Source organism: Atta colombica, unplaced genomic scaffold (assembly GCF_001594045.1).
Source record: "Atta colombica isolate Treedump-2 unplaced genomic scaffold, Acol1.0 scaffold207, whole genome shotgun sequence".
NCBI classification, from domain to species: Eukaryota; Metazoa; Arthropoda; class Insecta; order Hymenoptera; family Formicidae; genus Atta; species Atta colombica.
The window spans coordinates 32,055-46,175 of NW_017259302.1; the positions used below are offsets into that span (position 1 = coordinate 32,055).

General features: G+C 30.1%; 1 protein-coding gene across 1 annotated transcript in view; it reads right to left on the reverse strand.

Annotated features, from left to right (window-relative positions):
- Positions 1-14,121, reverse strand: part of LOC108687463 — an 87,322-nt gene that overhangs the window by 18,791 nt on the left and 54,410 nt on the right. The gene's annotated exons all lie outside the window — the stretch shown is intronic.

Genomic DNA, 14,121 nt, shown 5'->3' on the forward strand with positions numbered 1-14,121 from the left:
TTTTATTATATGTAACAGCTTAATCCTATCATTTCAAAATTATTTGTATGGCATCCGTTAATGGATCAAAACAGTGCAGACGTGAAAGATTCTTCTAGCAATCGATTTCATTATTCTTCTTGGCCAAACTTAAAACAATCCGCGGGTACAAATATCGATGAAGCATCTAATAAAAACCTCAAAAGTAACGAATGAAATACAGAGATGAAAAATTTATCTAAAAAATTCCTTTGGAAAGCAATTCATCAACGACATAAATCGAAATATCCGACATGAAGAAAGATCCGTCCTTACGAAATTCATCTACCGATTACGAGAAAAACAAACTTGAGAAAGATCATCCTAGTTCCATAATAAATTTACATCCTAAAGAATCGATCTCACAACAATTCAAAAATTCACATATTCTTAAAAATAATATAAGTATGCATAACAATTTTATAAAATTTTCAGAAAACAGCAACAATGACAAAGAGAATGAAGAAAAAACGGCAAATTGATTGATGCAGGAAAGCAAGAAGAACGGTAATATACATTTGCATTCCGAAAAGTCAATTTCACAACAATCGAAAATTTCACATGTCCCCTAACAGTCGTACGAATAAAAATCTTAAAATTTTTTCAGAAACTAAAAAAAATTTTAATCATAAAATTGATTCCAAACTTTTCTCTCAAAATGACAAGGAAATCAATGAGAATAATAAAAACGAAAAGACTATAATAGCGAAATCGTTGGTGTGGAAGCTGAAGGAAAAGAAAGATGACGCGAGAGGAAAGGATGTGACAGAAAACCGGAATCACGAAAAATCATTTCATTCTGATAGATGGGGCATGAGCTACCTTTCATCACCATCTATAGAATTTTTGAAGGATATACCTCGACGATCGAAGTATCAGAAAAATAAGGAACAGACGGAGACAGACGAAAAGCACTATATGCTTGGTCGATGGGATATGAGCGTCATCTCACCTCCGAAAGATTTCTTCGAGGACATCTTGATGCATCGAGGACACGGAATTAAACGCTTTTCTACGAAAAGAGAGTCAAGTCTGAATGAGATCGAAGGATCTTCCAATGATCGACTGCTAATTCATCAAAATCATCGGAATTCGGAAACAGCTCAAGTTAAAAAATTAATGATTGATAAACTATAAGAAACTTGCGGAAACTTTATCTGAAAAAGTCCTAAATAATTTTTATCATTCCCGATATTCAAATTCCAACTATTGGCGTAACTATCCAAATGCTGATGTTAATAATGGCTTATTTTTGAGATTTTTACAAGCTTTGCGATCGTATATTTGGCAGAATGATATAGACATACCAATGTCCTGTCGTATACAAATTCCATATGCTTCATCTCGTATCTAAAAATATGTATTTATTTCATTTCATTGTTTTAAAATAAAATAATTAAAATTGAACTTGAATAATTACTCTGTTAAACATAACTGTCAAATAATAATTAAAAATACTAAAAGCATGAGTATATTGATTTAATTAAATTCTTACTCGTTCACATTAAGAATTAATTAAAGATATCTTTAATATTTAAAATGATATTTTAATAAAGATCTTTTAATAAATATCTTTGTTAGATAATAAATGTATTAATTATTTTTCTTTTGTAATAATATTCATCTCATGTGCAAACATATATTTTAAATTCATTTAATCATGTTTAAAAAATAATTTTTCATATACTAAATCTTTTCATATACTAAAATACATTGACTTTTTCATGCAAGCACTTTTAATATATCGACATTTATTTAAAAATTATAATAAAACATACGATATGTTCATTAGTTAATATATATATATTTTTTTCTTGTATATACACTTAGAAATTACTTAGAAATTAGTTAATTTTTTTTAGTTATTAAAAATGCACAAAATGATAAAATATTTAACAAAAGAGCCATCACACTGTGTAACTATAATATATATAATATCCGTACAGGTAATTTTCATCATGAAAATAAGATAAACAATTGGTTTATTACGTAGCGCGTTAACTATGAGCTTTTGAGACTTGAGCCTTAGGGCACCGAAATGTCAGGGGCGTCTGAAGGCGCCACAATTTAAAAAGTAAAATGTAAATCTAAGATTAAGTAACTGTTTTATAATAACGATTGTCTGTCTTGTCTTGTTATTTCTTAAACGTATCATAGTAGTTAAATGGATAAAAGGTCAAAACTTCAGGCTTTCCAACAAATCTATTCTGTAACTCTTGACGAAAATTTCGTTATCGTTATAATTCCGTAACGCAGTTTTTTTATCATGATGAAAAAGCAGCGCAATGACGTTATAATGAAACTTGCGTTAAGAATAACAAAATAATTCTCCAGCATTATTTTTTGTAATTTTATAAAAACAATGTAATAATGACGTAATAATGTAGCAATATTGTATTTCATGACGGTAGCAATAATAAAGAGTTTGGATAATTATTTTAAAAAAGAAGTCGGTACTATTACACGTTACTTTTAAAAAGTGATCTTTGCAACGTCGACAATACTGGTTTTATCATGGAAAATTACAACGTTATGACCCTAAAAAAAAGTTATCAGAAAATCATGGAAATTAGGGGAGCGCTTAGAGATCACAAGCCTTTGGGCGCAAATTTTGTTAACGCGGCTTTGAAAACTAATAATTGTGTTTTGCACGCGCACACACACACACACACACACACACACACACACACACACAAAATAAATTCGAAGTATAAAGATAGTATCAAATAACTAGTCCTGATAAAAAAACAACAAATACAAAATCAGTTTCAATCAATTGAAAATATTGAAAAAGAGCAGCTAATATTTTATATTCTAATCACATAACAATTAAATAGACATTTCGACTTTAAATTACGTCATCTTCAATATTACACAATTACTTATTCAAATTCGCGCATAATATATTATCGCATCAACACAAAGAATTTAATGTCTCGCGTTATAACTTGTGAAAATAATCATAACAGGACAACGTTAACAACAAGCTATCTTTTCTAAGTAGAACCTTAAAAGAGAAGGTAATCGAATATTATACTCTTGAGAAATTGTTTATTGTTAAATTCAGCCAATTACTCCTACTGCTCATCCTTTTTAGTTATTCCACATATAATTTCCAGATTCTAATGGAATGAATATTCTTAATAATAATAAATTATAATTAAGAAATTACAATAATATCATATCTATGTACAATAACTTTCGTGAGTTTTATCAGGACATGGTAAACTTGTAATTGTTTATAAGAATCAGTTATTAAAGCCTGTATGTTAAACTCAAATCATGACATTTATAAACAATTTCTGTAAAAATGCTGATGGAGAGGGTAACGCTGAAGTTACGTGGGGGAAATTATATTAAGGAAAATAAACGGTCTGTATTTTGTATGTTAATAACATTAATTTGTATATTAATAGCATTAATTTATTTTTTAATGAATATCATTTCAGACATGAGTCTTTTTTGAAAACATGGCTCTGAATCTAATAATGAAATATTCTCCCAATCTAATTCAATGTAATATAAAATAAGATGTCTCGATTATAATGTTTCATATGTAGACCAGACGAAAAGGAAAGTTAAAACAAGGATAAAGAAATATAAAGCGAATTTCAATATTAAGAAATCTAAAAGGTTCGCGGTTCATGATCAGAGCATTAGTTAGAATATGGACATGATTATTGTACATAAGTATGATATTATTATAGTTTCTTGTAATATTTCTTAATAGTTTCTTATAATTTATTATTATTAATGTAAGAATATTCATTCCATTAGAATCTGAAAAAATTATACTTATGTGGAATAACTAAAAAGGACGATAGGAATAATTGACTGAATTTAACAATAGACAATTTCTCAAGAGTATAATATGATATAATATTCGAGTATCTTCTCTTTTAAGGTTCTACTTAGAAAAGACTAACTTGTTGTTAACGTTGTCCTGTTGTATTATTTTTACAAGTTATAACGCGAGACCTCAAACTCTTTATTGCGTTTGTGCGATAATATATGCGCGAATTTGAAAAAGTAATTGTAATACTGAAGATGACCTAATTTAAAATCGAAACGTCTATTTATTTAATTGTTCTGTGATTAAAATATAAAATATTAGCTGCGAACATCTTGCGTGGTGTATGTCGTTAAGAAATTTGTTATTTTAAAATTTGACCACGACTTTTATTGTAAGAAGTAATTTTTAAAAAATCATATAATATTGTTAAAAATACAAGAGGAAAAAAAGTTAAGAAAAAATTATTATACTTCACATATTTAATTAAATTTTTCAATACGAGATAAAGTAGTAATTCCTAGGTACAACCATACATTAATATAATCAGTCTATTAAAACAGCATGTTGACATTTGCGGCGTCCTGATATCATAATACCTAATTTAGAATTTCGCATCAAATAACCATGTAATCTTGGTTTATGTATTCACGTTAATCGAACAAATAGACATGTTGTTTGTATATAATATCTCTTCTTTCTGTGGTTGCATATATCTTTTTTCGTTACATTCTTTGTTGCAACATAAAAATCATCGAGAAGAAATATGTAGAAAATAAAATGACATTCCATTTCTAGGATAAGCTCCAAAAAGGGAATCGTCCATAGGGAAGAAATTCTCGGACATGATAATAAATCCGCAATGTTAAAAATACATGACAAACTACACATCGTTAGATTTTTATACAACCATACTGTTGAATATTTATATATAAATAATACTACATAAATAATACTTATTTTCGTTTTATATTATGTCCAATACGTTTTGTTGTATTATTATACTTTTCTCTATGTACAAAAGCAAATATTTAAAAATACAAATATACAGTTAATTCATTGCTTTGTTTATTTCTTTTAATATTTGACTTTTCACTTACTTTTAAATCATGCTAAAAAATATAACTTACTTTTCGATTATTTTATATTATTTTAATCTCATACATATAAAATTGATTAATAAAATTAATAAAAGATTGATTAATAAAAATATACAAATTTTAAAGATAAATTTAAAAAGACTCTTTTTTATAAAATAAAATTAAACTTGTATAATAAACATGTTACAACACATTTTATTATTTAAATTATGTGTATTAAGAAATTTTTTAACGCAAGGTTTAGAGTGATGTTATTATTTTTGTTATTTTATCAATAGTATTCATATTCGCGAAAATGTAAAATAAAAGTATTAAAATATAAAGTGCATAAATATATGATATAAAAATCAATCATTAAATATCATCTTCTATCATTATTATTAGAAATTCGTATTTTGTTATCAGCAGCATTTCTAATTTACAATCAATTACAATTATTAATGCAATGCATGTTGAAAAATTCTTCTCATGTTAACAGCATGTAATAGATATACGAAATTGGAAACTAATTTTATATTTTAGTGACTTGCAGTAATGACATGTAATTATATATACAATCAGTATCAGAAGTCATTATGAAATATATTGTTCTCCGGTAATAATTTTAATGATCGAAGATTATAACAATACTATTCCACAAATAATTTCAAAATATTTTTAGAATAAAAAATAGCAAAAATTAAAAAAAAAATAGAAACAATAATTTTCTTGAGTTAAAAGATCATAATTATTTGATATAAATAAAATAGCGAAAAATCATGAGAATAAATTCATGAACATTAAATTAATGGTTATATTCTACATCTGAAATGTTAGATCGATTCATCTTTTATTCAAAAGCACAAATTTGCGGCTTCGAATGAGCAAACGTCACGACAGAGACAGACTTTTACGTGAATTAACAAAAATGATCGGCTGCACGATTGGTAGTTGAGTAGTATTACAGGTTCTGACATGTCAAATTATAAATTATTTCAACGTGAAAATCGATTAATTCAAAACGTTTAAATTGTGCAAGTTACATATTAATGCAGGTATGACAATATTATTTCTATTATTCAACCTTTCAAATGAACTCAAGTATTCTATTGTCAGTTAAAAATCAATATTGTTATAATTGATTTCATGGCAATCTTAATTCATGTGGTTAGTACAATTTTAATCCACACTCATTTTACTTCCTCCACAAAAAACAATCCAATAATGATAGATCTAAAGATCAATTTAATTATATTAGAGAAACTGATATAATATGATGAATAAAATATTGTTGTTTTGATATATAAATTAATTATTGCTCATGTCGCGGCTTAAGAGAGAATAACATTTACCGAAATTATAAAAAATAAAGATGTAAATCAATTAATTATTCATTTCGGCTAAAGAGAAAATAATGTTTGCTAAAATTATTTTTAAAAAACAAGAAAACGGAATAAGATAAGATGAATAAGATAAGACAAAATAAAAAGAGTAAAAAAGCAATTGATGATTCTGAGATAGCAGAAAACTACAGGTCTTTTCGCAGAAAGTTCTTGCTATCACGCAAACGCTCTCCAATTAAAATTACACGGATGTTCTTGTACGTTTCAGTTGTAACTAACGGATGTTTGCAAATCTTTACTAATCGATGTACCGCCAAAAAATCAAGTAACATCAAATCTTGAAAGGAAAACTATCTCATTTTATTTCGAGAAATTATATTGCTCAGAAAAGAATGTGAAATACATGAATAATTATAATTTATTTATAATAAGTATAATTTATTCCATTAAAATATTTTTCTAATAGAAATATAAATAACGCACAAAAAATTGCAATTCTATGACATAAAATGGTAAAAAACTTATCATATACTTAAAATATTTATTTTACATATTCGTACCGACAAATATTTTAATTCATGCGCTATCAAAATCAAATGAGAAAATTCTATTTCGGCTATTTTCAATGTAAGAAATTATTAAGATTATTCGAAATGGACTTGTTTCTATAAAACGAAGAAGAAGAGTAAAAAGGAAAAACTGAAAAAATCATTGTTCTACGTTACATAGAATAAATAAAATTTCCATTACTGTCAAAATTCAATCGTAAAGAGGGAGTTGAAGATACCGGAGCAATTTCTTCCAAAATATGTTTTCTATACCAAAACATAGGTAATTCTTATTTTACGTCGCATCTCGCCAATTGCGTCTGTCCGACATTGAATTCACTTATGAATTCACAAATAACAAGAATATTTGCGAAGTAATATTACGTGTTCTGAGTAAATGTAAAATTTTTTTATATGTAATATTTCTTACTTGTCATTTAGAAAATTATTAGTTAGTATAATGACACGTATAAAAATTAGATACATTTTTGTAATAATTTTATTTGTTATATTATATATTAACTTCTTATTAATAATTTAATAATAATTTTACTATCATTGTTGAAATGCATATACTAGAAAGACATAATCTATGTTCTGTTTATAAAAAATTGTCAGCAATATATGTCTGAAATACCGAGAGCTTCGAAAATCAGAAGACCTATATATAAGAGATAAAAATTGAATGCTTTTACGAGTATTCTATTTACAGACAAGAAGCATCAATCTTGAAAGCTCAAAGATGAAATAGAACAGCCACTTTTGAAGATCAGCGAAATATGAGCATGAACTAGTTGGAAAAGTCTGATCCTTCACGTACTAATATTATTTCATATCTCTCACTAATATTTATTCCTCGTTAAATTAAATAAAAAATCATATATCGTACAATGTGTGTGTGTGTGTGTGTGTGTGTGTGTGTGTGTGTGTGTGTGTGTGTGTGTGTGTGTGTGTAATATTTTAATATATTAGATGTGTATGTTAAAAATAAATAAAAAGAATGAATTCTCTTTAACAAACAATACGATTTTTGTTTAAATAGTAACTTATCTTGAAACATGTAGATGTAACAATTGATACAAAGGTTCAGAGATTCAATGGTAGATCCATTCTAGAACCACGCATATGTTCATAATTATGTATATATATATATCGAAGGTAAAAGCAAACAAACAACATATAAATGTGCGCTGGTATAATATAAAATACAATTGCGCCTGGTTTTTATAAAAAAAGTATTACTACTGGCTTGGCTCATGCAGGCCAATTATGACAGCTTGGTGCATGACATTAACAACTCGCTTTTACATTTTAACGCAATAATTGCACCGCAAACGATCGTTTCTCATTTTGCTGCGGTGTGGCATCGGCTTCAGAAAAACAAACATTACGTTCGTCGACAACATCCTGTTATTCTCGCAGCATTATGGTCTATAATGGTCATAGGACGCAAATCTCGTGCGAATGACTTGTTGACTGACGCGGAATAACGTTGCGCATTGGTCAATTAGAATTAAACATCATTTAACTATTGTGTGTGTGTGTGTGTGTGTGTGTGTGTGTGTGTGTGTGTGTGTGTGTGTGTGTGAGATATAGCGGATTAATAATAACTAACAAAAATAAACGAAGAGAGATATCTCAATAAAATTGTTTTATTTTGTATCATAAATAAAAAAATTAAATAATCATATTCAGTATTTAAAAATATGAATCGTAATATTTTACTTTTGATTAAAAAAACTCAATCCAAAAAATGAAACCAGAAATATTAAACATAATTAAATTTCTAGGAAAAAAGACCAATTACGTCTGTCTTACACATATCTATATCTTGTACTCTGCATATGTATCTGATGTGGATCAGCTATTACCAAGACGCTTTGCACATTTGTCCATGTGCACATCTGCGGCAAGTAGCGATAATAATCACATCTTGCGTATGCATCTGATAATGCAAATATCGATCTATAATTATATGTGGCAAACAATCGATAACGCAGACCATAATATTGTATTATTATGTCATTAAAGTAGCAAATAATACATATCATATGGTGTCATTTTCATGATGTCATCATCTTTGTCATAAGTATCAATAGTCTACAAAAAGATGACAAAAATTGATTTAATTTGAGAGATATGTGATATTTTATTCTCTCTGCGAATACAATGAAATAAGTTACTGCGCAGTAATATAATATGCCGACGCAGTAAATTTTTATTTCTTTTTAGATCCATTCGATTACACACACACACACACACACACACACGCGCGCGCGCGCGCGCGCGCGCACACATAGTGTAGCACACATAGTGTAGCACGTATAGTGTGCGCGCGCGCGCGTGTGTATATAATATACATATATTTTGTTAATTGAAATGTTATAAAAATTTAATTTTTTTTTCACAAAATATAATGTGATAATATTCGTTCGACGAAGCGAAAAAGATTTTCCAGTGGTTTCAGTAGAAGGAGGGGGGGGGGCAAGAGGGAGAGAGAGAGAAAGAGAGAGAGAGAGAGAGAGAGAGAGAGAGAGAGAGAACATTTCTCAAATATTCTTAACATTTAATTAAAAGGAAATTGTAGTCTTCATTACCGTTGCCAAACATATTGCGCAATGACATATGCGGAATTCGCCTGTGATGTATCGAATTGCACAATCGTGAATACCATAGGTACAAACTAAGCTAATATTCCGACGTCCATATTACGAGCTAAGTTAAGCTCGTCGTCTCCATTCGCTTAGGCTCCCCGTATGAAACAATCGGCTCGCATCTTAATTACGCGGCCATAATTTAGCAGTCGGCGCGTCCTCGAACAGGTATTCGACCCATGCGAAATGTATGCGGGTCTGCGGATTATAGTTCGTCCTGCGAGCGACGATTACGGCAAACAATGCCGACGATATCGAGTGCCACGACAACTACCGTTCTCACTGCTCTCACTTCTCTAATATAAGCGGAACTGTGCTTTGCCTTCAAAATAACAATGAATTAACGTACTTCATTCACGTATATAGTGAATCGTTTATTTTCGATTACGCAATAGCGTCTTCTGATGATGCCTTGTCTGCATACAATACAATGTTAAGCTTGCTTAATTATGCGAATAAATTTGCTCGTTGTGAGTGCAGTTAGAAGAAAATCTTTCTCTTCAAAAACCTGCTTCTTTGCTCTTTTGAAAATAAGTTGATTACTCAGAACTTACTGCCCAGAGGAGATTAGCATTTTTCCACTAGAATTATCGCAACAATGTTAAATGGTTTGAAGAGATAAACTCGCATATATTTACTTTCTTAGTTCTTCTGAAGTGGTATATATATATATATATATATATATATATATTATATACTATAATAACATTAAATACTTTCAGAAAAAAAAAGGAACATTATTCATTCGCGAGAAATCAAAAGAGATATTCTTAATAAGCAATTCTTCTATTTCATAATAAATGTATAATTTCATAATAAATGTAGATTTAAAAGAAAAACATTATTCTAAAAAGTAATTATAAAACAAAACAATAAATAAATAAATGCATCATATTTTTTTAATTACTAAGTATCCATATTTAATTTATTAATTAAAAGCATAGAATTAAAAGAAAGAAAAATTTAATATCGTAATGTATTAAATCAACATATCTATGTTATTAAAGATATTCTAAATGTTATATATCATGATGAGAAAGAGATCATTATAATTAACACTTACCCATAACGCATAACCGACCAAGCATGTGAGAAACGCTATCATAATTCCGTACATCATAGGTAAGGTATCTTGAACGCATTGTCCTTTCTCCATGCTGATTTTCTCAACAAAGCACAAAACAGAAATGTACGTTGCGTTAATTTCGATCAATCGATCGTCCTAGTCTCGAATATTTCTTTCGTCGAGAAGCCTTCGCTGTGTGTGTGTGTGTAAATAAAGAATTCGAGTGCCAACCCGTTGTTCGGTAAGAGTATATCGATAAATCTGGCCCTTGGTGCAGCTATTTGCTAGAAAAGTGTTCGACGAGGAAACACGAGTACAGCTACAAACAGGAGGAGGGACGATAGAGGAAAAGCGGAGAAGACATCGAAGGAAGAAACAAGACGGCTCTCGTCGAGTTCTCAAGGGAAAGATTTATAGTGGTTGCCTATCGAATGCAATTTCTAACGCGGGAAACACTCGACATCACAAAACGAGCGTTTTTAAAATTACGCTATATTTTTTGTTAAATTTTCATTTTTTCCGGATTATGAAGAAAATAATCTTTTATGATATCGTTCCATTGCAGTTACGAAGTTTGAAACTTAATCAAACGTTATTGATATATTGACGAAAAAAGTTAAAAATGGCGTTAAATAAGAATTGAATTTAGATGCAATTAAATATTTATTTTATACATTGTTCGTCATCGCGCAGTTACTAAAATTTCAAAATTCATAAAAAATATTTCTTAAACAAAATCAGATGTCACAAATTTTTTACTCAATAACTTTCTCTAAGTACATGACTTTTAATTAATTTATTTTATATACAAACGTTTAAATTAATATTACATAAATCTATAAATATTATCGGTGACAAGAAACGTTACTAAATAAAGTAATATAAAATAATTTTTTATACGCGCGCGCGCGTGTGTGTGTGTGTGTGTGTGTGTGTGTGTGAATATAGATAGGATAGGACGAGGCTATTCCGTCAGTTTCAACTTTAAAATAATACGAAAATCTACGATGGCAATCAAAATATCTCTTTGCAGTGACATACTTAGCTACATTGCATAATCATATTTTCTCCTAGAGTATAACCTTTAAATAATCAACATATTGTTCAAAAACACAAACATTATCGCGAAAAATAGATCTTTATCTTCTAATATACTTACACGGTTTTGCTAATAAATTATAAAAATTTTTGCACTTTTCACATTTCATATTTTGAGATTAAAATAGATTATCTCAACGGTGTGTTTATTAGTTAAGTGAATAAAAGATTCACGCATCGAGGATAAATGGATCAGATTAATTAAAGATTATAAGATCGATGAAAATTGCAATGATTCATTTGTGCCATTTCACACCAACGATGCCACAATTCATTTCCAACAATAAAACCGTCTCCGGGCATCCATCTCAGAGAATCATTGGTGACATCGAAAAGGAAAGCGCTCTCTTCTCTCTCTTTTTCTTCCTCTTGACATTTGAAAGTTCACTTGGCAGCGAGACGGATGGAAAGATTCCGTATCCGTACGATTGCCGGTCGATCACCGTCAGTGTCTCGCGCGAGGAAAACGCGAGGTTGAAGAGTCGAGGTGTAAAATTCCACCTTTTGAACAAAGTACGAACGGCCACTGGTTTCTAGTTTTGGCTAGCGTTTCTGGTTACTCTCAGACGCACTAGACGCGGAAACGCGTATTAATAGTCCGACAGAAACGGAATCTGGGTGGTCAGAATGTGCGAAGAAAACAGACGAACAGACAGATAGTGGTTGCGGACGGACGTGCAAGATATCTATACTCAAGATGGATTTAGTACCGATCATTTGCTTTAACAAATGTTTAACGAATGGTATTAATCGGTGCCAAAAAGACCACAAACATATCATGTGGTCCAGTAAAATATAAGAATATGTTTATACACATAAATTTAATCCGCGTATGAACATAGAATATTGCGGAAATATATAGATTTACAATATAAAATAGGATACAATTATATTACTACCTATTATCAAATTACTGCATCGGATTGTCCACACTTTGATGATTCAAATGCAATCCTATAGCGTTAGCGAGATAATTACAGCGGACATCGACAAACGTGCACATGCAAAAAAGTAAATAATGTGCCGATAGTAATTCAAATTCAATTATAATGAACAATCCACATAGTCTTATCATTATTGGCTACTCTTTCATGATCAGACAATTCAATCATAAAGTGTGCATATTGCTCACAGTAACGACAAGACATTTGTAAACAAACTCATTTAACGTTTGCCGTCTTACGATGCATTTATTATGTACTCATTTGTATTTGCTGACTCTATATCCAACAAGACATTCGAAAGAAATCTCATCATGAGTGAAATCGCCTTTTCAATTTAAATTTTTCATTACCCAAGAGCGTCAACGTGCTCGCGCAGTAAAATAAATACACATGTGCAAATAAGTAGTAATAAAAATATAATACAGTAATATACTGCTACCTCATTGATATGTCATTTTCACGGTAAAAATAAATAAAAATAAATGTAATAAGAGAATGAATAAATAAGATTATACTAGTGAATTAACTCAAAATATTGTATAAAAATATGTGCAGTAAACGAACTTTTAATGCAAATTCGTAAAATTATACGAGTGACAGGTCTATCGAATTATGAAAAAAAATTTTGTTCAATTCTTTATAACCAAAAGATGATCTTGCGAACACCAGATCAATGTTCACGCATAAAATGCAATTTGGCTGATGTCAGGCCATTGTGACCACCAACGCCATGTCGTTGCTGTTGCTGCTACTACTGCGACGGTGGCGTAACAAAATTTAATTGGATTTATCGATCGGTTTTCTCATTCCCATTCCCGCACGTCCCGGCAATTGGAGGTGCGTCCCCATTGCACCTCCCCCTCCCCCCAACCTCCTTCCCAGTTGTAGGTGATGCTATGACGCCATTGCACCGATAGCGAACAGCGCGAAAATTCGCCGACAATCGGTATAATCGACATCGTAAGCTCGACAACCGATGATTTTCCATTCGCTTGATCATGGACAGCGTGCGCCTATAAAGATCGTGTAAACGTTGATAGCCTAAGCTATCTCATCGCGCAACAAACGATATACGTTTACCGATTTACCTATCTCAAAATCGCATAAATCTATTCGCGTAGCGGCTAAAGAATTTGGGACATTTGCATTATGTATGCAAATTTTCCAAAAGTTGACAATATTACACAATATTACACAATGTCAAAATTTATAGAATATCACACAATGTCCTAGTTTCCATCAAGGATTTAATCCGGATCAGAATGTAAGAACCAACCAACTACAATCGAGCATTCCCCTGTCGTTCGACTGTAACAGACTGTAGTTGGTTAGTTCTTATATTCTGATCCGGTTTAAACCCTCGGTGGAAACTAGGCCAATGCTATATGTTCTTCATTGCGATAATGCTCTGATCAAACGCACTATCAAAGACAATATAATTGTATGTGTAACGCAAAAAACATATACAAAAATATAAAATATATTAAACTGCCTTCATAAAGGATTCTGAAATACATACAAAAATACATGTATTACGAGTATTTTATGTGTCTCAAAATATACACATATATATATATATAT